General features: G+C 46.0%; 1 protein-coding gene across 11 annotated transcripts in view; it reads left to right on the forward strand.

Annotated features, from left to right (window-relative positions):
• Nucleotides 1–26069, forward strand: part of TNIK (TRAF2 and NCK interacting kinase) — a 1364982-nt gene that overhangs the window by 835602 nt on the left and 503311 nt on the right. The gene's annotated exons all lie outside the window — the stretch shown is intronic.

Raw genomic sequence — 26069 nt, forward strand, 5'->3', positions numbered from 1 at the left:
AAAGCAAGAGGCATGGTTACATACAACAAAAAGCCACTTAAACATGGAAAAATGATACAAGCCATAGACAAATTGGTGTCAGAAAATAATTTAACAATATACTGGAGAAAAATTCGTGGGCATTTAAAAACACCAGGAGAGGATAAGGAGGGAAATGATAAGGCAGACCATCTGGCTAAGATTGGGGCTGTGATGGGAGAATTGCTACCTATTGATTATTTAATGGGTGAAATACAAATTGATGCAGTCACACGTTCTAAAGCACCAAAGGAGGTAGATCAACCGGTGGTGCAGTGGAGTCATGACACGCCAGACCAAGATTTGATTGAGGCACAAAAGAATGATCAAATTTTAGGAATCTATTATAATCATTTGATAGATCCTGAACAAAATCCTTTAACAGAAAATGATTGTATGGGAAAAGAAGAGTTGAGGGTGTTATTAAAGAACAAAACACGAATTAGATTACAGGATGGACTCATGATTAGAGAGTCCATAACAGGGCAAATACAGTGGGTAGTACCCCTTTCATTCAGAGGACTAATGCTACACCATGCACACGATGCCATAACTGCAGGCCATAGAGGTTCACAAAAGACATTAGAAATACTAAAAGATTATGCTTACTGGCCACATATGTCCCAAGATGTGGAATTATATACTAGAGGATGTCTAGTATGCGCCCAATTTAAACCTGCTTCACCAATGCATAGAGCACCATTGATGAAAAGAGGCCTAACTCTCCCATGGTCAGATTTGCAAATAGACTATGTAGGTCCTTTAAAAAGGTCGAGCAGGGGACACCGCTATATTTTGAGTGTGGTATGTTTGATGTCAAAGTGGATTGAGTGCATTCCCGCACCAGATTGTAGTGCGCAAACAGCAGCCACATTGCTGGTGAACCATGTGTTCTCAAGGTTTGGGTTGCCACAAAGAATTGAGTCAGACAGAGGAAGTCATTTCACAAGTACTCTAATGAGTAAGGTATGGCAAATACTAGGTGTGAAAAGGAAACTACATATCGCATATCGGGCGGCGTCTTCAGGTACAGTTGAAAGAAGCAATAGGTCTGTTGTGGACATTTTAAAGAAATTTGTGGCAGAAGCAGGTTCCAGCTGGGATTTGCGTTTACCATTGGTTTTGATGGCAATCAGGTCGACTCCTGCCAAAGCAACAGGTGTTAGTCCCCATGAGGTCTTAACAGGTAGGAAAATGGTGTTACCACAACACCTACTATACAGAACACATGAGCAAACTCTAGTGAGTGCATCCACAGTTCATGAATATATTGATGAACTGAGGAGGCATTTGCAACATGCATTTGCTTTTGTGCAGAGAAATCTGGAAAGAGCTGCTGACAGTGCTAAGTCATATTATGACAAAAAGACATCAGTAAAGGAATACAATGTAGGGGATCAGGTGTACAAGTTTCATTTTGGAAAAAGTAAACAGAAAAATTCTAAATTTCTGGCAGCCTGGCAGGGGCCATTTCGAATTATAGATAAAGTCTCTCCTGTAGTGTATAAAATTTTGAAAAATGAAGGTGAAACAGCAATAGAGCAGTTTGTCCATGTAAATCAAATCAAACCATGCCATCCCAGACATGAGATCAGGCAGCTTGAGCATGTGGAAACGGATAGAGTCCCTTGAGAAAATAAATGGGTGTAATCAGGAGGCAGTGACAAAGAAGTTAAAAAAAAGTTGATTGTTAGGATGGCACATAAACACTGTAATATATGTGAAAATATATAATATAAATAAATAAATAAATAAATAAATAAATAAATGCACATATAACGGAAGCTCGTGGTTGGTGTGCAGAGAGAAAGTGTATTAAATATTGAATGCTGTTTTATATGTGTTGTTTTCTTTTAACTTGTGTTTAATTTCAGAAAAAAGAAAAAAAACGAAGTATTTTTACCAAGCATGTTTTATTTTTGGCAAAAGGATGAAGTTAGTATTGTGCTATGTACTTAATCTGTTTATTTTCTATTTTGATTTAGACAATTAACATTATTTGATCGGAGGTTCCGGGATCAGAGGCCACGGGAGACGATGGAGTCCTGGAGTCCCCTGGATGAAGACCAAAAGATGCCTGCCTCCAGGTGGAGGTGAAGACAAAATAACCGGAATGCCAAAAGAGATGACTACTGTGGATTCAAGATTGCCAAGATGAAAGAGTACTCGAATGAACCGAATAACATCGCTGGTCGGGACATACCAAAAGAGACAAAACAAAAGTTCCGGCATATGAAGTTCCACGTATTTATTATTTTAATTATTTATTTTAACTTGTTATATTACTTATTTGTTTTAGTTAGTTGTTTTATTTCATTGTTTTTAATTGACTTGGAAAATTTAAACTTAAAGTAATGCCACTTCCACCGAGAAGGCAAATGTGGAACATTTTATGAACTGATGGACTCAGATGAAATGTTAATTGCAAATTTTCATTGATGCACATGAATATTCATTTTGTTGGATTGCTATATTGTAAAAAAAAAATAGAACAAGTTGTTTTTAGGAATTGGCTTGGATTATAGCCAAGTTCTAAAAACAAAAGGAGGGTATATGTAAGGATATTTGGCGTGTTACAGTACACAGTACAGCAATACTGCACAAGTAGCACAAATTTTTTTGCAGCACCACCACAAGGGTGCGGTGCATTGCTATATGGGTTAGCAGATTAACAAGGAAAGACAGGCTATTCAGTCAAAAAACGATTTTAACATATAAGATGCAAAGCTATTTTTACAGTTAAAAGCACACGTGTTCATTTAAAAATGCACACTATTTTTCACCTGAAATGCCTATATTGCTAGAGACACATTTGAAAATTAACAGCTAACCTATTAACAATTAACCTGATTAATAAAACCTTATTTTAATATAACCCACTAATAAAATGTGTTCTCTACTGCAAAATTAGGCATACTTTGAAAACCAGTTAAATGAGTGTGCAGATTTTTTTTTCCTCTCTTCTCTGCCTGATTATCCGTGTTGTTGTGCACAGTAACTGCAGGAGGAAGGAAGTCAGATTTGCAACAATTGCAAATGTATAAGCGAAGCTATTGTTAAAGAGTAGGAGGATGAGAGATGATGGATTTCATTGGGACACGTCATAAAGAGGGCTGAGAGGAAAGTTTTAGTGGGCAGTAGCAGGGAAAAAGACAAGAGACATCTTTCTGCACTACTGGGGAGAAGACCTGGCTGTGGGGGTGTCCTGCTGCAGTCGAGACTGGGGAAAGCTGAAAGAATTACATTTCCACTGGCAGAGGCAGTCCTATCTGAAAAAGCTGAGAATTCCAGGCAATGACCCCGGCTTGAGAAGGCAAGCGTTCCTTTTTGTTGGAGTTAAGCCAAGAGAGCCACATTCACAGAGAGAAGCCTCTGAACAGATAAGGTAATTACCTAACTGGGGGAGCTGTGTGTGTGCACGAAAGTATGCAGTCAGTGTAGAAAAATGAAAGTCCCGTGCGTGTCTTAATCAAGTGCTAATGTTGCAATTTAAGTTCTGTTCTCCGCCACTATAATTGCAGTGTGTCATTGAAAATGCTTTGATTGTTCCATTTTATTGCTGTAAAGAATGAGATCATGTCTAAATGCAACTTTTATAATACAGAAAATATTTGAAAACAGACGGGTGGTTTATTTTCTATTTACCATTACAATGCCAATGATGTGGGGAGATTTTTAAACAGTGCAATGGTCATTTTAAGACAGATGTGTGTATGTCAGAATCAGTATGAATAATTGTGAGTGACTGTAGTATAACTTGTTGGAGGTACATGAGCCAACGGGAAGAGAGACTCTCTGAACATAGCTCCCTACCGTATATAAGGTAGTGGAAATTACCACAAGACTACCACATATAGCTCTCTGTCGTAAATAAGTCAGTGAGTTTGCCCATGGTGGCGCACCAACACTATCACTGGAAATTGTGGTATCTCTAGAATGCAGGTCTGAGGTCTCTCTAGTGATCACACGAAAAATCTAAGCGAAGATAAGGGATTCTGGACATTGGGGCCACAAATAAAACAAGGGAATTATGCTCACCAAAATACCACCAACCACGTATACCAAATATGCAGGTCTGGGTGCTGAAATAATGCATGTCCATTGTATTATTGTTGCACATGGCCAAATCTGAATACAAAGAGTGATTATTGCTAAGTTATTTTTCGGCGGTAATAAAATACCGTCAGGCCCCAAATCTCCACAAAATACCCTACAGTGCCAAACTGATACCAGTTATGGGTGCAATTTGTAATGCAGACTCTTTGCTTGACTTGTGCCATTTACTCTACGTTTTGCAATCCATAAATATTAATCTTGGACCAAAATTCCATTTATTCCAGATGAGCGCTTGGCACTGTACATGTAAAGCAGGCTTGGCAAAGTGACACTTTGTCAAGCATAAAAGGTTTTCGACAGTGATTTCGAATGTGTCATGCGACTTAAGTGACAGCATGTATTAATGAAATTCATACTATTTCAAGGAGCCATGCAAAGCATAATATTCCACGTCCAGTGGTGAGGCGGTTTTTGGTGCCGGGGAGGGGGTTGAGGAGGGGCGGATAATAGGGCACCCAGGGGTCTCTGGGGGTGCACTGGGCATGTGGGGGATTAAGGGGGTAGCTGCCCCCTTACCTCCCCTGGTTCCGCCACTGGGCACGTCCACTGGTGATGTTACAAGAATTAATGCAATCACGCAATCAGGCCTGGCTCCGGCAGGGGAGCCACCCCCGCCCAAGACCACACCCTCGTCGCCCCCTAGAACAGAGCCCTTACCCTTGGTGATACACCCTACTGTAAGGCGAATGTGAGGGGGGCAAGGGGGATTTCACTCTAAATTTGCTGCTGTTACTACAGTGTGATTAGCATCCTGAAGGGCTGCATTGCAATAAGCCTGGTCAGAATTTGTTTGCTTGGCTTGGGCAGTGATGTTTGCTCCACAGAAACGAAAGCACACATGACCAGGGAGATGGAGGACCATTTACACGTCTAAGGGAGGTAGCACACTTGCTCAAGCAGGCTTCCTACAAATATCGAGCAAGAGCCTGTGTTGCTTTTGTTTTTAACTGCACTGTTCATCTTACATACGTTCCCAACATCTCATTTACAAATTAGCTATTTTTCTCAAATTTGAAATCACACGTTGATTTCTGAAATTTAAAGTATGTTTTTTTGTGGGAATATAACTGTTATTCCTATAATGCTTAATACAGTGGTAATCTGTATCAAACAATAAATGACATGTGATGTTGCTTGCACACAGGGGAGAGTGTAGTAAAATCAAAAAGTGATGGATGCAAGGCTTTCTTTGCTTGTCATTGCTTTGGGAAGCCTTCCATGCCATATGTATTCAGTATGTTTTTGCCATGACAAAAGGGGAAAAGCCATTAGCAGCTGTGTCATCCTCCGTCTGAGGCCTAGCACATAGTCCCCCAACTGCAGTAGGAAGGGCCTGTAAACCTGGGGTACCACCAGCCTCTTGAGGGCACCAGGTTCAGGCTTACTGGACTCATTAACAAGGATATCACCCTCCCAATATATATGAAATGTCCTAGGCACGTCTCCGTGTGCCTGGGACAGGGTCTGTTTCCTCAGACCCTAGAGAGAGTGGCACTCTCTCTGATCCCTACAGAAGTCGCCCCTAGAGGGCCCCCCTTCAGCCAGCAGGCATTGAAAGTTGGGGTGATCCTCTGGGTTGAGCACCTCTCCCGCAGGAGGGTCTTCTGCCTCTTCTCCCTCAGGAGTTTGGGTTCATCACTGGATGCAGCCTGTCTGGAGCATGAATCCCAGTGGGTGCTGCTGGAGCAGCAGGAAGAGAAGTACCCCCCCACTTCGCGGAGGCGGCCTTCTTAGTCTTCTGTCTTCTTGACTTGGGTTTCCCCATCGGCTTGGATACCGGACTCGCAGCCAAACCTGCTGTGACCTGTGATCGGTTGACCGCCGCAGCAGCCATGGGTAGACCATCCGTGATCATCCACATTTCCACCAAATCATTGCCTAACAAAATGTTAGCAGGTACATTGTCCTGAACCAGGACAGGAAGCTTTGCTGTCTTGTCTCCAATCGTAATGTTGACTAAGGCTACCAAAGATAATTTGGGAGGCCCACCAGCTAACCTGGTGGTTCTCAGAGGAGCACCTACATAGTCCTCTGGCTTGAGAAGGGTGTTGTCCACCACTGTTATGCTTGCCCCAGTGTCTCTCAAACCAGTAGAAGGCTGGCCATTCAGGAGGAAACTTCTCAAAAACCTACGGGTGTGCTGGTTGGCAACATACTGACACCGCTCTGTTGAACAGGCTTCAGAAAAATACTCAAAAAACAAAAGGTGGGACAATTCAACAAATGTTTTCACCTTGTATCCATCAATCCACCCCATCATGTTCATATGTGCAGCACTCACCCTGTCAATCCAAGACACATGCTCTCTTTTCTTAAAATCCATGAACCTCTTAAGGTACTGGGTAGGTGTCTTGCCAAACTTGGCAATTAAAGCAGACTTCATGCACTCATACTGACCCCTTTCTCCCACACTCAGCTTCAGAATACAGTCATATCAAGTCTGAGGCACTCTGCTTAACAAACACTTAGCCCAATCTCTTTTATCAACATCATGAATTCCACAAGCCATCTGAAACACTTCAATCCATTGGAGGATATCTGAACCCTCCGCATACACACCAACCAAATCTTTCATAAACTTGGTGGCTGGGGACCTGACATCTCAACTGGTTTCGCTGAAGTCTCCACTCTAGCTCTCGCCAGCTGAACTTTCTGGTGCTCAGTGTCCCTATCCTTGAGTATCACTTGCTGTGCCAACTCCTCTTTTTTCAATTCAGCTTCTCTTGCCAACTTCTTATATTGAAAGGCTAACTGTTCCCATTGTAGCTCCAATTTTAAAAGTTCAATCATCAGGGCTTCCCCCTGAAGAGCAGTGCTGGGGTTCAGAACAGAGGCAGCAGGAGTGGTGGCATTCCCAGAATCAGATTCAATAACAACCCCAGGGGCAGGGGTGCTAGGCCCTGAAGATCCTTCGCATATGGAACCAAGGCAGAATCACCATATACTAGTGATACGACAGACAAGAGGTTCGATTTCCAAGTACTATGGTTTATTGCAAATAATCTGCTCAGTCAGCCGACTGGGTCTAACATCTCACAATGTGTGTCACCCAGACCTTGTGAGACGCAAGAGAGCGAACATCATACAAACAGTTGAAAATATACAAAATATTAGCCTTCAAGGCACATCAGAACTGCCCATAATGTATCTTCTTCAGCTAGGGTTCAGTGATTGACAATTATGACACATATGACACATTATGACATGTTTCTTAATCTATTATATTCAGCAACAGTTGCAGACATAGTTCTTTGTTATAAAGAACATAAAGTACTCGTTCAGTGAGGATATCGTGTTCGCGGGAGAGACACATTCCAAAGCACCTTATCTACTAGTTTCTATTCGTGAATTTGGGGTCAGCCTGTTCTGAGGAAGATCTGTGAAGGAGGACTGCTAGAAAAGTATAATTCATGTTTTAAGTGCCTATTTCTAAGGCTTTAGTGAGACAGGCCGGCACCTAGGCTGCTGATAAAATGCTGTTTCTGCTTGCTCTCAAGGATTTCATGATGGAGGAAAACAATGTATTTCTGTACTGTTTGGCATTCCTGTCTGGGCTGATCTTTCAACATGCAGGCTGTGGCCTTGTACCGCGTATGAGCTTCTTTTCAGAGTATAATATTTTTTAGCAAAGCATTTAACAGAAGAGCAAAAGAGCAAAGAGAGATCAGCACAAAATAGCGGATGTTACACAAGATGGATGCCCTGTGGTTCTATAGGCGATTCTGTGATCGCAAATGATGCGATTGGTTTATGGCCAACATAATATACCTTCTCTACTTGGTTTAGGTTCGTTTCTAGACTTACAGGGGCCTCAATGGTTGCATCCCCCCCTTCATCAAGAGTTTCACAATCAGTCTGGGAGGCCACCAGGTCAGCTAGCAGCTCAGCCCTAGACTTATCCTCAAAGTCTAACTCCCTGGCTTCACAAGCACTCTGGAGAGCCTCTAAGCTCATCCTAGTCAATTTACCATTTGCAATAGATTCCATTGCTTGTGATGTAGTTATCTAGTACACAACTAAACCTTAATTTAACAAAGTGCAGATATTTTGTAAGTGGTAAGGTTACACACTGATTCTTAAAACAATTGGCATCTCACCGCTGCCACCAGTGTAAATACTGGAGGGGGGTATCTGTACTCCTGCTCTCTATATTGCAGAGTCGAAGCACAGAGCACCCCAGCCAAGATTCTCTAAGTGGTAAAACGTGTTGAGCAATCAAGGCTTAGCTCTCAGTAGGTGATGCAGGCTGGTTCTAAAGTACAGTATAGTCCCCAAGCACACACAAAGGAATGTCCACACACTGTTAGTGAAAACAGTCTTTATATAAATAAGGTTTGCGTTATATACACAATCACAATAACACACTTTGTACTTGGGCAATACTATAATGGTATATTTTTACAGGTCTATGCGGTACCACTCTTAAATGCGTCCACGGCTAACAGCCCCAAAATAGCATACGAATCAGATTATAAGATGAACCAACGGTAGACCACAGAAAGAAAGCAAGTTAAATCAAGCAGTGTCAGAACCGTCTATCCCACTCCCATGAGACAGTTCTGGGCAACCTGTAAATAAAGAGTATTGTCAAGCCCAGTCCAATTATGCTTAATATAGTCTTGATTCCTTTTAATGTTCTACGACCCCCAGAGTACCTGGATTCATAGAGTTCTTCGGTGAGTCGTTGACAGACCCTTCTTGAGTGCACTCCCTTTAAGGCAGGAGCCACGGGTCGCCAGGAGTCGGTGAAGAAAAGGGAGAACACTGTCGCGGTGACACCAGCTTCGGTTCTTGTGGTGCTCGTTGACGATCAGTCGAAACATCCTGCAAGCTGAGCCGTGCGGTGCACCTCAACAATGAGTGTTTGTTGCCGCAAAGGGTCGATGAAGAACTTTGGGCCAGCAAGGACGTCTGGTCGTCAGCGTCTGTGGTTTTTGGGTTGTGGAAAACCCACTGGTGGATTCTCCTCGGTAGTCTGCAGCCTTGACTTTCTCCGGCAGGACAAAAGCTGTCGACAGTGATGAGCAAGGGAGTCCTTGGATCAAAGGTCTTAGGTAAAGGAGCACTGCGGCTCCGTTTGGCGAAAGCGGTCGTCGCCGGTGATGGACTTCAATGTCTGGGTGCTTCACTTTGTGATTCCATGGCAGTCCCCATCTCCGGTCGGCAGCCTTTCGAGGGTCAGATGTCCAGGGAGCTTTCATAAAGATCAGCTGGTGCACAAGGGTCCCTCATAGCTCGGGAAGAGGTCTCCTAGCCAGGTCCTCTCTTGGATCAGTTCCTTGACAGTCATGCAGCTTTCAGATTAGCGAATGACAGCAGCAGCAATTCTTCTTCTTCCAGCCGGCTTTAAGGTTAAGCATCCAGTATCAACTTCAACTTCTGAACGATTTCTAGCATTGAGAGGCCCCCAGTTATACTGTTTGGACTATCATTCCTTCTGCTGGTTCACACTCGGGCAACCATTCACTCAGCAGGGCATTCATGCAGGCAGGCAGCCAATCAGGCTCACACTGCATTCAGGCCATTCTCCTCCCTCCAGACACTCACAACAAGAAATGTGTATTGGGACAAGTACCCAGCCATTCAGCATTCTACACTGCATTCATGCCAGTTTCAGGCAGGGCTGTCTCAGTCTCTGTGTCGCATACCAGAAACCAGACACCCATAACATGAGGTGAACATTGGTCACACACTCCATTCACCCAGGTCCTACCCGGAGGGCGTACCCACAACATACATCCACTGGGAAGGCTCCAGCCAGTCTGGCCTGGACTTCCCCACAATACCATATATGGAACTTCCGCCCAACCGCCAGTCATGGGGGAAGGGACAGAGTCAGGGCTTCCCAGGACTTTGGGAAAAACAAGTTAACCCGCAATAGAAAGCAAGAGGCCACAGGGGCCATCTTGTCTCCTATAAGCAATCAACTGATTGCAATGGCAGGGCCGGGATATCCCAAAATGGAGGATATTCAGAGCACCTGTCAAATAAAGTATGCAGCTGCTACCAGCCCATATCCTGCTCTGTTGGCCACACACAGGTGCCCAAAAACATACATTGCGGGTACAGGGTTGTACCCCAACCCATGGGTGCCATAAGGGTTTTCCAAGGGTCTGTACCCTAAACCAAAAAGAGGAAGAGCTGCACTGCCAGGAGTCCCACATGGACTCCTGGGCAGAAAATAATACAGAACACATAAGGAAAAGGACTACAGTACAAGGACATGGATACCCTGTCCCTCCAATGCATTTCCAGCATCACACAGGTCATGGCAGTATTTAAATGCCAAACAGACCAATGTAAATGTGATTTGGTTATGCACCTTAAAACAGTGAAGGGATCGACAGGTCTTTTTACATGCACCCTCATATGAAGGCCCCAGACCAATGTACTTGCTGCATTCTGCACCTTTTGGAATGTGTTGATGGAAACTAATAATTTCTTTTTATATAGCGCTTTAATGTAAAGCGCTTTACATTGGACATGTTTACATACATTACTAACTACAGAAAGGGCAGCAGAAAGTGTGTTGGCATCATCTAAGCGAGAGTCCATTAGTGCACCATCACTGATAGAACGATGTTGGTAAAACAGCAAGGGCATACTTTTCATTAACAGCCATAAGTTAATAAAAGCTGCCTCTAATCACCGAGTTAAAATAGCACTTTTACATTTAACCACAAGTCTTTTAACTTTTGATCTTAGTGAGAGGGTATTGACAAGCATCAGATTTAAGATGCCCATTACTAGAATGATAGCTTGAGGAATATGGGCTGTGTTATACAGTACAATGTTTAAACAGTATTTGCCATTTTTGGCAATGAGTATATCAAATATACAAGTTGTGTAAAGGATGGAAGGCCGTATTCTTTCTATATCTATGCATTTTGTTGATTAAATGTACAAGTACTACTGCAATTTTTAGAATCCATGTAGAATTTTTAGCACGTCTGTAATAGTTTTAGGAGACAGAGCATGGAGGGGACAGTGGGACACAACCCTACTGCGTGAAGATGGTGCCATTGAGTTTATTCGCGGCCTTCAGTTTGCCAACATGACCAATGTCTTTTGCTGATACGTGCGTATTGCACAGACCTTATGAACCCTGTGATGATTGAACCCTCTTCTACCCTTTGCCAAATCCTTCACCATCACCTGTTTTGCTAGACCTGCTCTGGGAGAAGGACACTTGTAAGATGGTGCTTTTAAATAATGTGCTGCTCTCAGCACAGATTCAAGATGGAAATAAGTGAAGTAGACCCACGCTCCCTGGTTTGTGCCGAGTACCTTCACGGGGTGGCAGTGTCATGGGAGTCACGCGTCCATTGTACGTGGAAGGCCATCTAGAATGTTGGCGTCGTCTAAAGACCTGGCTGTTTCCGGGATAAATGTCTTGCGCTTGGAAGGCTGGGGGGTTTCTGAAGTATCAGTGCCTCAATGCCTCCTAGTCTTGGCTGAAAACAGCTGCAGGAGGCATCACACTCTACAAATGTACTACCTACTTGCCACTGTTCGCTTTGATAGCTGTGCTGTAGCTTGGCATGGGCACGTGGAGGTCGAAATCATGCTGAATGGTGAAACATCTATACTATCTGTCATTGCAAACCTAGTAGATTTGCTCGGCCTCCAGAAACTTAATCTAGGCTGAGATCAGCAGCAGCGTTGGAAATTGGCAGGTTAAAAGGCAATGGGCCTCATTACAATGTAGGCGGCCACGGAATTAACAGTGCTCGTGAGTGACCGGCACCGTTCATTCCGGGCCGCCATATTACGAGGTCTGCAGCGGACCCCGCTCTGCACACCTGGTCAGACCAGACATGCAGAGCGGGACCTGCTAGCAGATCAGGATGCTAACAACGGGCCCGTCAGGCCCGTTGTTAGCATTCTCCCCATTCCCATTGAGCCCTAGGTCCAAGGTCAGAATGGCCAGGTAAGTCCCCTTTTGCGGGACCCGGACCGGAGTTTGGAGGTAGCAATGCTGCTAAAAACGGCCTGGCTGCCTCCAAACTCGTAATGAGGCCCAATGACCATGACCATGACCATGACCATGACCATGCCTGTGCCTCAGGAGTGATGCTCATTCCCACTGAACCGCAAGAGAAGGTGAACTGTGTCAGGTGGAATATACCGTCTTACTTGAAGAGCTTGTGGATGTCCAGGGTCTGCCCATACCATCAATACAAATAGCATTCATGAATGTAATATGATGTGGTGTTTGCAAGATTTAAACACAAGAGAGGTCAGACTCCAACCAGAGCATCTATTTCTGAGTCTGCTTTTAGATGGCTCAGTTCTGCTGGTGCCCCTTCTGTGGGTTTGTACTAATCTCTAATATGCAGAGCCTCCCTGCTTGCCTGAAACGCTCAAGCGCCAGAACAAAGCATGCAGGCATTTTCCTCTGTGGAGGTTGTGGATTTCTGAATCTGTAAAGTTTCCATAAATCAGCCATGGATGGCCCTTAACAGGCCACCACCCATTAGCAGATCAATATCCATTCATCAGTTTCTGCTAATCTAGGTAAGTCTTCCTATACGACTGGGCTGTGATCAAAATTAGGTGGCAGTCACTTGTCAAAGTTGTCTAGCATTTCCAGCAGTGACGATCACAATCGCAGCCATCAAAGTCTGATTTTAAAATGTCTGCCCGATTCTGTTTTGAAACGGACAAGAGTGACATTTATTTATTTTATTTCTTGCATTTATATAGCGCACACAATCCCTCGAGCATCAGGGCACTTCAACCCGTTACATGGAGCCGGTAGATGAAAAGTTCTTAGTTCATGATTAGACCGAGGTACATATGTGTAGGTAAGTACGCCGTTACAATAATGACAAAGTACATTCATAGGTTACAGAGACGTGAACAGTTTTGAAGTCCATGACTTAAACCAGTGACTTGAGCGAGTGATAGCAGGGTGACAGCTAATTTAGGCGAATAGCAAGATTTTAAGGGGTTTTCGAACGGCACAGTAAGATTCTTCTGCTCTTAGTAGCTGCGGGAGGGCGTTGCATTGTTTTGCAGCAAGGATGGGGAAGCTTGAACCTACTGCTCTGGTTCGCTTGATTTTTGGTTGTACCGTCTGCGGGTGTAGGCGGTTCTAGTTGGCCTAGCAGATTGTTGTATAGCAAAATGATTAACAAAATGATTCATCTCTGTTATCCCTACTCTTTCCATATAACTCAAGAGAAATATATTTTTGTTATATAAGGTGCTCTAGATTGACTAATTAGGGTAACGCCCTGAAAGGCCCTTGAGGGTGTTTGGTCACATGTCTGGCTTTACGAATTTTACTCTTAAACAGTATAAAGATTGGCATCAGCCTTTCAAGTGTGAGGGTTTGTTTAGAGAATGGAGCAGATTCACATTTCGATATAATAATGCAGCTATAGGAACCTTCAACACTCCTAAGCTGTAAAACCTATCCCTCCCTCAAATAACTAGACTTTAAGAAGATTCTTAGAAACATTGGTACATTTGTTAAAAAATAAGTCACCAGCTTTGTATTATTTACAGTGCCTGCCAGAGGCCTAGAGCATCTCTGCAACTGCCAGAGGTCCCTTTTGATAACAGACCTCTTTGAGTTTTGTGTTTGTGATGGTGTTTGAGGCAACACATCGCTGTTTCCTTATGTATGGGCCGATTTAAGTCACTTGATTTAAAAGCACTGTGTCCTTCACTGAAGTCCTGTTAAAACTAGCATTGGCAAAGCCAACAGTTTTGGGTGGTGTTTAAGTATTGAGCAATTCCCAGGCACTGCTACTAGTCCCCAGGTACTTGCACCATTGTGAACCTGCTACCATTAAAGGCCAGTTAATCCCACCATGGCAGTGCCTGGCAAATGCCTTTCCCATGCCTACACAAAATCCAAAAAAAACTGTTGGCATTGTCAATGCTTGTTGTATGTGTTTCGACATGTATGTGGGATTTTTTTGCATATTGTGCAATGGCCAATTTGTGAACGTTTCACCATAGCACTGCACACAGTTTTCCAATTTTTCTTTCCTTTCTGTATTTTCCATTGCGGTTACCGCTGTGTGTGTGCATGTTCAGCGTATACTGCGTGTCCCCGAATTGTGAGATATCTTACCCCACTTCTGTTTCTGTAGTTTTGTGGGTGCTTTGATAAAAAACTGATGACTCAAAACTCCCTCATCCAAATTGGATCATTTTTGATGCATGCACGAGATCCCCATATGGTCCAGGTGCGTTCCAAAAGTATGGCAAATCCAAGCCGAAAATGTTAAGAGATTTGTCCAAAAACGTGTTTCTGGGTCTAGGGAGCTCCTGCGCAAGCAGGTTTTTCGAAGACTCTGGGCCTGATTCACAGAGTGTGTCCCTATGGGATTGCACCATTCTAATGGGAATCCGGGCCCTTTTTATTTTAGCATGAAGATGTTCAACACATTTTGCCAAATGTGACTTGAATTCGTTTCTAGGCAGGCTACACTTTTCCTAAATATGAACTTTCGTGGAGTAGTTGAAACGTCACTTGCTCTTCGCTGTGGTGTCTCTCCTAATTACATAGACGGGTTATAATGCAGTCTGTACACCATGTATTATTTATTGTTCAATCCCTTTTCTTGTGTTGAAAATGAATCGGTGGAAATGTGTCTGCTGTTTCTCGCCTTTTTTAGTTCAGCTATTTGCATTTTAAGTGTGTTGGCAGTGGTGTGGGAAGAGGTTGGATACCTTGGACATATAGCTTACACTAAGAGATCCCCATTTGCCTGTTTCTCAAGCACCCTTGGCCATTGAGGTGTTTAATATACTGACAGATTTATTATAATACATCCAGGTGGTGCTTTTTAAAAGTAAGAATCTATTGAAGAAAAGTAGGTAGTTACAATTGTTTTAAAATCCAGATAATCTTCGGCTGACTGCTGTCTGTCTTTCCCCCTTCTCTCCTCGTTCTCTTCTGTCTCCCTTCTCTCCTCGTTCTCTTCTGTCTCCCTTCTTTCCTCGTTCTCTTCTGTCTCCCTTCTTTCCTCGTTCTCTTCTGTCTCCCATCTCTCCTTGTTCTCTTCCGTCTCCCTTCTCTCTCGTTCTCTTCTGTCTCCCTTCTCTCCTCGTTCTCTTCCGTCTCCCTTCTCTCCCATCTCTCCTCGTTCTCTTCTGTCTCCCTTCTCTCCTCGTTCTCTTCTATCTCCCATCGTTCTTTTCTGTCTCCCTTCTTTCCTCGTTGTCTTCTATCTCCCATCTCTCCTCGTTCTTTTCTGTCTCCCTTCTGTCCTTGTTCTCTTCTGTCCTCGTTCTCTTCTGTCTCCCTTATCTCCTCGTTTGCTTCCATCTCCCTTCTCTCCTCGCTCTCTTCGGTCTCCCTTCTGTCCTCGTTCTCTTTTGCCTCCCTTCTGTCCTCGTTTTCTTCTGTGTCCCTTCTCTCCTTGTTCTCTTCTGTCTCCCTTCTGTCCTCGTTCTCTTCGGTCTCCCTTCTCTCCTCGCTCTCTTCGGTCTCCCTTCTCTCCTCGCTCTCTTCTGTCTCCCTGCTCTCCTCGCTCTCTTCGGTCTCCCTTCTCTCCTCGCTCTCTTTTGTCTCCCTTCTGTCCTCATTCTCTTCTGTGTCCCTTCTCTCCTCCTTCTCTTCCGTATCCCTTCTATCCTTGTTCTCTCCGTCTCCCTTCGCTCCCATCTCCCTTCTCTCCTCGTTCTCTTATGTCTCCTTTCTCTCCTCGTTCTCTTCTATCTCCCATCGTTCTCTTCTGTCTCCCTTCTCTCCTCATTCTCTTCTATCTCACTTCTCTCCTCGTTCTCTTCTGTCTCCCTTCTGTCCTCGTTCTCTTCTGTCTCCCTTCTGTCCTCGTTCTCTTTTGTCTCCCTTCTCTCCTCGCTCTCTTTTGTCTCCCTTCTCTCCTCGCTCTTTTGTCTTCTTTCTGTCCTCGCTCTCTTCTGTGTCCCTTCTCTCCTCGTTCTCTTCTGTCTCCCTTCTCTCCTCGTTCTCTTCTGTCTCCCCTCTGTCCTCCTTCTCTACTCGTTCTCTTCTGTCTCCCTTCTGTCTCCCTTCTCTCCTCGTTCTCTTCTGTCTCCCTTCTGTCTCCCTTCTCTCCTCGTTCTCTTCTGTCTCCCTTCTCTCCTCGCTCTCTTCTGTCCTCGTTCTCTTCTGTCTCCCTTCTGTCCTCGTTCTCTTCCATCTCCCTTCTGTCCTCGTTCTCTTCCGTCTCCCTTCTCTCCTCGTTCTCTTCTATCTCCCTTCTCTCCTCGTTCTCTTCTGTCTCCCTTCTGTCTCCCTTCTCTCCTCGTTCTCTTCTGTCGCCCTTCTGTCCTCGTTCTCTTCTGTCTCCCTTCTTTCTCCCTTCTCTCCTCGTTCTCTTCTGTCTCCCTTCTCTCCTCGCTCTCTTCTGTCCTCGTTCTCTTCTGTCTCCCTTCTGTCCTCGTTCTCGTCTGTGTCCCTTCTCTCCTCGTTCTCTTCTATCTCCCATCGTTCTCTTCTGTCTCCCTTCTCTCCTCGTTCTCTTCTATCTCACTTCTCTCCTCGTTCTCTTCTGTCTCCCTTCTGTCCTCGTTTTCTTTTGTCTCCCTTCTCTCCTCGCTCTCTTCTGTCTCCCTTCTGGCCTCGTTCTCTCCTGTCTCCCTTCTTTCTCCCTTCTCTCCTCGTTCTCTTCTGTCTCCCTTCTCTCCTCGCTCTCTTCTGTCCTCGTTCTCTTCTGTCTCCCTTCTGTCCTCGTTCTCTTCCATCTCCCTTCTCTCCTTGTTCTCTTCTGTCTGCCTTCTCTCCTTGTTCTCTTCTGTCTCCCTTCTTTCCTCGTTCTCTTATGTCTCCCTTCTTTCCCCGTTCTCTTATGTCTCCCTTCTCTCTTCTGTGTCCCTTCTCTCCTCATTCTCTTGTGTCTCCCTTCTCTCCTCATTCTCTTCTGTCTCCCTTCTTTCCTTGTTCTGTTATGTCTCCCTTCTCTCCTCTGTGTCCCTTCTGTCCTCGTTCTCTTCTATCTCCCTTCTCTCCTCGTTCTCCTCGTTCTCTTCTATCTCCCATCTCTCCTCGTTCTCTTTTGTCTCCCTTCTGTCCTCGTTCTCTTTTGTCTCCATTCTCTCCTCGCTCTCTTTTGTCTCCCTTCTGTCCTCATTCTCTTTTGTCTCCCTTCTGTCCTCGTTCTCTTCTGTCTCCCTTCTGTCCTCGTTCTCTTCTGTCTCCCTTCTGTCCTCGTTCTCTTCTATCTCCCTTCTCTCCTCGCTCTCTTCTGTCTCCCTTCTGTCCTCGTTCTCTTCTGTCTCCCTTCTCTCCTCGTTCTCTTCTGTCTCCCTTCTCTCCTCGTTCTCTTCTGTCTCCCTTCTTTCTCCCTTCTCTCCTCGTTCTCTTCTGTCTCCCTTCTCTCCTCATTCTCTTCTATCTCACTTCTCTCCTCGTTCTCTTCTATCTCCCATCGTTCTCTTCGGTCTCCCTTCTCTCCTCGCTCTCTTCTGTCTCCTTGCTCTCCTCGCTCTCTTCGGTCTCCCTTCTCTCCTCGCTCTCTTTTGTCTCCCTTCTGTCCTCATTCTCTTCTGTGTCCCTTCTCTCCTCGTTCTCTTCTGTCTCTCCTCGTTCTCTTCCGTATCCCTTCTATCCTTGTTCTCTCCGTCTCCCTTCGCTCCCATCTCCCTTCTCTCCTCGTTCTCTTATGTCTCCTTTCTCTCCTCGTTCTCTTCTATCTCCCATCGTTCTCTTCTGTCTCCCTTCTCTCCTCATTCTCTTCTATCTCACTTCTCTCCTCGTTCTCTTCTGTCTCCCTTCTGTCCTCGTTCTCTTCTGTCTCCCTTCTCTCCTCGCTCTCTTCAGTCTCCCTTCTCTCCGCGTTCTCCTCGTTCTCTTCTATCTCCCATCTCTCCTCGTTCTCTTCTGTCTCCCTTCTGTCCTCGTTCTCTTCTGTGTCCCTTCTCTCCTCGTTCTCTTCTGTCTCCCTTCTCTCCTCGTTCTCTTCTGTCTCCCTTCTGTCCTCCTTCTCTACTCGTTCTCTTCTGTCTCCCTTCTGTCTCCCTTCTCTCCTTGTTCTCTTCTGTCTCCCTTCTGGCCTCGTTCTCTTCTGTCTCCCTTCTGTCCTCCTTCTCTACTCGTTCTCTTCTGTCTCCCTTCTGTCTCCCTTCTCTCCTCGTTCTCTTCTGTCTCCCTTCTCTCCTTGCTCTCTTCTGTCCTCGTTCTCTTCTGTCTCCCTTCTGTCCTCGTTCTCTTCCATCTCCCTTCTGTCCTCGTTCTCTTCCGTCTCCCATCTCTCCTCGTTCTCTTCTATCTCCCTTCTCTCCTCGTTCTCTTCTGTCTCCCTTCTGTCTCCCTTCTCTCCTCGTTCTCTTCTGTCTCCCTTCTGTCCTCGTTCTCTTCTGTCTCCCTTCTTTCTCCCTTCTCTCCTCGTTCTCTTCTGTCTCCCTTCTCTCCTCGCTCTCTTCTGTCCTCGTTCTCTTCTGTCTCCCTTCTGTCCTCGTTCTCGTCTGTGTCCCTTCTCTCCTCGTTCTCTTCTATCTCCCATCGTTCTCTTCTGTCTCCCTTCTCTCCTCATTCTCTTCTATCTCACTTCTCTCCTCGTTCTCTTCTGTCTCCCTTCTGTCCTCGTTCTCTTCTGTCTCCCTTCTCTCTACGCTCTCTTCGGTCTCCCTTCTCTCCTCGTTCTCCTCGATCTCCCATCTCTCCTCGTTCTCTTTTGTCTCCCTTCTGTCCTCGTTTTCTTTTGTCTCCCTTCTCTCCTCGCTCTCTTTTGTCTCCCTTCTCTCCTCGCTCTCTTCTGTCTCCCTTCTGGCCTCGTTCTCTCCTGTCTCCCTTCTTTCTCCCTTCTCTCCTCGTTCTCTTCTGTCTCCCTTCTCTCCTCGCTCTCTTCTGTCCTCGTTCTCTTCTGTCTCCCTTCTGTCCTCGTTCTCTTCCATCTCCCTTCTCTCCTCGTTCTCTTCTGTCTGCCTTCTCTCCTCGCTCTCTTCTGTGTCCCTTCTCTCCTCGTTCTCTTCTGTCTCCCTTCTTTCCCCGTTCTCTTATGTCTCCCTTCTCTCTTCTGTGTCCCTTCTCTCCTCGTTCTCTTGTGTCTCCCTTCTCTCCTCGTTCTCTTCTGTCTCCCTTCTTTCCTCGTTCTCTTCTATCTCCCATCTCTCCTCTTTCTCTTTTGTCTCCCTTCTGTCCTCGTTCTCTTTTGTCTCCCTTCTCTCCTCGCTCTCTTTTGTCTCCCTTCTGTCCTCGTTCTCTTTTGTCTCCCTTCTGTCCTCGTTCTCTTCTGTCTCCCTTCTGTCCTCGTTCTCTTCTGTCTCCCTTCTGTCCTCGTTCTCTTCTGTCTCCCTTCTGTCCTCGTTCTCTTCTGTCTCCCTTCTCTCCTCGCTCTCTTCTGTCTCCCTTCTGTCCTTGTTCTCTTCTGTCTCCCTTCTCTCCTCGTTCTCTTCTGTCTCCCTTCTCTCCTCGTTCTCTTCTGTCTCCCTTCTTTCTCCCTTCTCTCCTCGTTCTCTTCTGTCTCCCTTCTCTCCTCGCTCTCTTCTGTCCTCTTTCTCTTCTGTCTCCCTTCTGTCCTCGTTCTCGTCTGTGTCCCTTCTCTCCTCGTTCTCTTCTGTCTCCCTTCTCTCCTCGTCTCGTCTGTGTCCCTTCTTTCCTCGTTCTCTTATGTCTCCCTTCTCTCCTCTGTTCCTTCTCTCCTCGTTCTCTTCTGTTTCCCTTCTCTCCTCGTTCTCTTCTGTCTCCCTTCTCTCCTCGTTCTCTTCTGTGTCCCTTCTCTCCTCCTTCTCTTCTGTCTCCATTCTCTCCTCGTTCTCTTCTGTCTCCCTTCTTTCCTCGTTCTCTTATGTCTCCCTTCTTTCCCCGTTCTCTTATGTCTCCCTTCTCTCTTCTGTGTCCCTTCTCTCCTCGTTCTCTTGTGTCTCCCTTCTCTCCTCGTTCTCTTCTGTCTCCCTTCTTTCCTCGTTCTCTTATGTCTCCCTTCTCTCCTCTGTGTCCCTTCTGTCCTCGTTCTCTTCTATCTCCATTCTCTCCTCGTTCTCCTCGTTCTCTTCTATCTCCCATCTCTCCTCTTTCTCTTTTGTCTCCCTTCTGTCCTCGTTCTCTTTTGTCTCCCTTCTCTCCTCGCTCTCTTTTGTCTCCCTTCTGTCCTTGTTCTCTTTTGTCTCCCTTCTGTCCTCGTTCTCTTCTGTCTCCCTTCTGTCCTCGTTCTCTTCTGTCTCCCTTCTGTCCTCGTTCTCTTCTGTCTCCCTTCTGTCCTCGTTCTCTTCTATCTCCCTTCTCTCCTCGCTCTCTTCTGTCTCCCTTCTGTCCTCGTTCTCTTCTGTCTCCCTTCTCTCCTCGTTCTCTTCTGTCTCCCTTCTCTCCTCGTTCTCTTCTGTCTCCCTTCTTTCTCCCTTCTCTCCTCGTTCTCTTCTGTCTCCCTTCTCTCCTCGCTCTCTTCTGTCCTCTTTCTCTTCTGTCTCCCTTCTGTCCTCGTTCTCGTCTGTGTCCCTTCTCTCCTCGTTCTCTTCTGTCTCCCTTCTCTCCTCGTCTCTTCTGTGTCCCTTCTTTCCTCGTTCTCTTATGTCTCCCTTCTCTCCTCTGTTCCTTCTCTCCTCGTTCTCTTCTGTTTCCCTTCTCTCCTCGTTCTCTTCTGTCTCCCTTCTCTCCTCGTTCTCTTCTGTGTCCCTTCTCTCCTCCTTCTCTTCTGTCTCCATTCTCTCCTCGTTCTCTTCTGTCTCCCTTCTTTCCTCGTTCTCTTATGTTTCCCTTCTCTCCTCTGTGTCCCTTCCCTCCTCGTTCTCTTCTGTCTCCCTTCTCTCCTCGTTCTCTTCTGTCTCCTTTCTCTCCTCTGCACCCTGATGCCTGGGGGCTCCAGTGCATTACACATGAATAAATGAAAATAAAAAATACATATATAATTGCAGTTTCTCGAGGAATAAGAATGTAAGAATTCGATAGTGGATTTCTAAAAACGATTCAATAGAAGGTAGGTGAACATGCACACTGCATCTAGCGTTCTTTTGCGAGTTGTTGCTTTTGGTGTTGTGTTAGGACACCCAATAAATTACTTGGCCGCTGTTCAATTGGAAACATCGTTTAGGAGTCAGCGCTCAGGAATGGGAGTTTTGTAGGAGTCAGCGCTCAGGAATGGGAGTTTTGTAGGAGTCAGCGCTCAGGAATGGGAGTATTGTAGGAGTCAGCGCTCAGGAATGGGAGTATTATAGGAGTCAGCGCTCAGGAATGGGAGTATTATAGGAGTCAGCGCTCAGGAATGGGAGTATTATAGGAGTCAGCGCTCAGGAATGGGAGTATTGTAGGAGTCAGCGCTCAGGAATGGGAGTATTATAGGAGTCAGCGCTCAGGAATGGGAGTATTGTAGGAGTCAGCTCTCAGGAATGGGAGTATTGTTTACAGACCAGCTCCGACCCCTGAAAGCAAAGTCACTGGAACATCATGCATTGGTTAGATGCCCAAGGTAGAGTGGGGTTTAGCGTTGCCTGCCTGCTATCTCCCCTCCAGAATTACTAGTATGTGCAGGAGAAAGATCTCCAAAGTGAACAGCAATGTCCTTTATGGGCTGCTCCTCTTCCTTTAAAATCTAAAGGTGGAAAAGTCCAGGCGGCTAAAATCTGTTATTCTCTGCCCCTCTACACGTTCTAATTATTGTGTTTCACCGTTCAGATCACAACTGAAAACCTATTTGTTCTCATAGGCCAGGGGGCTGCAACCTTTGGCTCTCCAGATGTTTTGGACTACAACTCCAATCATTCCTAACCAGCATAGTCAATAGCCAGATATCATGGGAATTGCAGTCCAAAACATCTGGACAGCCAATGGTTGCAGACCCCTGACTGGGGCAGTATCAAGAACACCGTCTATAAACCTATGGGTATTTGTGCGCTATACAAATTTACAAAATCAATCAATCGTAAGTAATGAACTCTTTGATTTTAGTGCAATATCATATCATTGCTGTTAATCCAGGATTTGCTGTTATTCCCGCCACTGGGTGAAACAAGGTGGCCATTGGCCATGCCCTGCCTCTCTGGGTCTGACATTTCTTCTGTCAATGGTCACCCTGGATGTGCTTTAGAGGAGAGTGTATGTAACCTTCTACCAAAGTAGATTAACTAATACCCCACTACCCCTGTAACCATGGAAATGGTCTTCAAACCCAGTCTTAGAAATGCTTGTATCTTTCCGCTGGCCTTCAGTCACAGGAGCCTGCGTTGCACACACTTTGCATTGTTGCAGTGCAAGTGAGCACTGGCATTTGAAGAAAAGAACATTACATTATGTTTGCATCGGAGCAATTATTTGTCCTGGTGAAAATGGAGGCACAGCATTTTACTGGCAAGGTGCAGATTAAATGTAGTACAGGCTGCAGTGCTCATCATGTATGTGTATCTTGGGTTTGCCAAGAGGATGATGTAGGTAATATCATCAAAGGGTAGTATGCTGCTTTTGAATGTCCAAATGCAGCTGTGCTTAGGTGATCTAGTGAAGACCTGTAAATGTACTCTTTCCCCTGGGAGTGAAGTGAAATGTAAGCATCAGTTTTTCTGGGTGGCCCCCAGTCTCATTTACATTGAAGATGGTGCATGATGCGGCAATGCTTCAGTTTAAGAATGGCGCGCTGTGTGCATTCCCAGGTAAGGCCACAGCAAGGTACTGGAAATCCATTAAGAGTGTAAATAAGTAGCCAAACAAAACCCAGGTCTCCAAAAGTGGATTTAAAATTAGCATCAAATAATGCAGCTAAACCTCTACGTATTTTGTTCAATTTCGCGTAGATGCCACCTGCACGCCTGCACCTTTTTGGAAGGCTCTGTGCAGGCAGACCTCATTTCAGGATAAAATGCGTACTTACTTTTTCCAAGATGGGAGAAGGCTTCCTTGGGCTGGAGCCCTTTCCAGAGTTGATATGTGTGAGATAACTGCGATAGGTTGTCTTTCTCTGACTGCTTTCATAAAAGCAATGGGACCATGCTGCTCCAGGTGGTGTGGCAAGGGAGGCATAAGCTTTATGCACCTGTCCTGAAAGCAATGGGATCATGCTGCTCCAGGTGGTGTGGCAAGGCAGGCATAAGCTTTATGCACCTGTCCTGAAAGCAATGGGTTCATGCTGCTCCAGGTGGTGTGGCAAGGGAGGCATAAACTTTATGCACCTGTCCTGAAAGCAATGGGATCATGCTGCTCCAGGTGGTGTGGCAAGGCAGGCATAAGCTTTATGCACCTGTCCTGAAAGCAATGGGATCATGTTGCTCCAGGTGGTGTGGCAAGGCAGGCATAAGCTTTATGCACCTGTCCTGAAAGCAATGGGATCATGCTGCTCCAGGTGGTGTGGCAAGGCAGGCATAAGCTTTATGCACCTGTCCTGAAAGCAATGGGATCATGCTGCTCCAGGTGGTGTGGCAAGGCAGGCATAAGCTTTATGCACCTGTCCTGAAAGCAATGGGATCATGCTGCTCCAGGTGGTGTGGCAAGGCAGCCATAAGCTTTATGCACCTGTCCTGAAAGCAATGGGATCATGTTGCTCCAGGTGGTGTGGCAAGGCAGGCATAAGCTTTATGCACCTGTCCTGAAAGCAATGGGATCATGCTGCTCCAGGTGGTGTGGCAAGGCAGGCATGAGCTTTATGCACCTGTCCTGAAAGCAATGGGATCATGCTGCTCCAGGTGGTGTGGCAAGGCAGGCATGAGCTTTATGCACCTGTCCTGAAAGCAATGGGATCATGCTGCTCCAGGTAGTGTGGCCAAGCAGGCATGAGCTTTATGCACCTGTCCTGAAAGCAATGGGATCATGCTGCTCCAGGTGGTGTGGCAAGGCAGGCATGAGCTTTATGCACCTGTCCTGAAAGCAATGGGATCATGCTGCTCCAGGTGGTGTGGCAAGGCAGGCATGAGCTTTATGCACCTGTCCTGAAAGCAATGGGATCATGCTGCTCCAGGTGGTGTGGCAAGGCAGGCATGAGCTTTATGCACCTGTCCTGAAAGCAATGGGATCATGTTGCTCCAGGTAGTGTGGCCAAGCAGGCATGAGCTTTATGCACCTGTCCTGAAAGCAATGGGATCATGCTGCTCCAGGTGGTGTGGCAAGGCAGGCATAAGCTTTATGCACCTGTCCTGGAAGCAATGGGATCATGCTGCTCCAGGTGGTGTGGCAAGGCAGGCATGAGCTTTATACACATGCCTTTTTTGCACCCTCTGAGTTTGATAGACGTGTGACACTGAGCGGGGCTTAGATTGTAACTTATGATTTTGACAGCCCATCCGGTCTGCCTCACTAGTAGGTGAGCATCTCAGCTTGCGTGCACTTAGAGGGTGCGGGCATAAGCTTTATACACTTGTCCTGAAAGCAATGGGATCATGCTGCTCCAGGTGGTGTGGCAAGGCAGGCATACGCTTTATGCACCTGTCCTGAAAGCAATGGGATCATGCTGCTCCAGGTGGTGTGGCAAGGCAGGCATAAGCTTTATGCACCTGTCCTGAAAGCAATGGGATCATGCTGCTCCAGGTGGTGTGGCAAGGAAGGCATAAGCTTTATGCACCTGTCCTGAAAGCAATGGGATCATGCTGCTCCAGGTGGTGTGGCAAGGCAGGCATAAGCTTTATGCACCTGTCCTGAAAGCAATGGGATCATGCTGCTCCAGGTGGTGTGGCAAGGCAGGCATAAGCTTTATGCACCTGTCCTGAAAGCAATGGGATCATGCTTCTCCAGGTGGTGTGGCAAGGCAGGCATACGCTTTATGCACCTGTCCTGAAAGCAATGGGATCATGCTGCTCCAGGTGGTGTGGCAAGGAAGGCATGAGCTTTATGCACCTGTCCTGAAAGCAATGGGATCATGTTGCTCCAGGTAGTGTGGCCAAGCAGGCATGAGCTTTATGCACATGCCTTTTATGCAGCCTCTGAGTTTGATAGACGTGTGACACTGAGCGGGGCTTAGATTGTAACTTATGATTTTGACAGCCCATCCGGTCTGCCTCACTAGTAGGTGGGCATCTCAGCTTGCGTGCACTTAGAGGGTGCGGGCATAAGCTTTATACACTTGTCAAAGCAGACGGACCCAATGCCTGCCTGCCGACATGCGCGGAAGGCATTTACAATTCATTTGCTTAGTGGTTTAAGCCTAACACAGAAACCCTAGTGCGCGCTCGGATAGCCTATGCATGTTAGATTTACACCAGTTGTCAACACGAATCTAAATGTGATCGAAAGGGCTTCTGCACGGAAGTTCACTTGTAAGCAGTCCTCTCTGTGCCGTTTACATATATATTTTTCTTCAAGCACCTTGTGTATGTTCGCCTCCTCGGATGTCTTAAATTCGATGATTGCCCTGTATTTAGTTATTTATTTGCATTTTTAAAGCGCTCACACAGCCCGGTGGCATCGCGGCGCTGTTGCACGAATATGTCTCTTAACACGCTCGGAGGTTTCTAAGCGAGGACCCGATGATCGAACCTGTGTTGCTTCGTGTCCTCTTGTTTCCAAGGCGAGCCCATTGCCGTGGAGCTATCCTCCCGGGACAAGTAACTGTAGATATCTGAGGGTGGAGAATTGTCTGCGTTTATCAGTGTAATAATGCATCATTCTGTTATATAGCCCTCAATTCCAGTTGTGTCATGCTTCTAAGCTTTGTCTTAATGTTTGTTATAAATACTTCATTTAAAGGTACTCCATGTATCGACCTCGGAAGGATGAAAGGCTAAGTGGCCCCTGCCGGTATGCAAACCGGTCTCCTGCAGGCATGGCACTGATGTTTGTCTTGGGCCCTTAACTCGCGGAGCCAACTTGCAGCCAAATGCCCTTTAAGTAATGAAAGATCCGTGGTTCTTTCCCACAGAATCCAAACCCAACCAAACGGACCAGACATATGTTGCCAGAAGGCATAACAGCTAACTCACTCTCCAACCTGGAAGTCCAGACGATTTGCCCATATAGCTTTTTGCGAGTAGTGCTGTTTACAGTTCTGCTGGTTCCACACTGCCCACGTTAGCTTGTCCTCCGCTTGCTTACACACCAGATGAATAGCTTGGACGTTCATATAAACCTCCAAACCGCCAGCGACAAGCAAAACATTATAGGA

Source organism: Ambystoma mexicanum, chromosome 10 (assembly GCF_040938575.1).
Source record: "Ambystoma mexicanum isolate Mex_15411 chromosome 10, UKY_AmexF1_1, whole genome shotgun sequence".
Taxonomy (NCBI): domain Eukaryota; kingdom Metazoa; phylum Chordata; class Amphibia; order Caudata; family Ambystomatidae; genus Ambystoma; species Ambystoma mexicanum.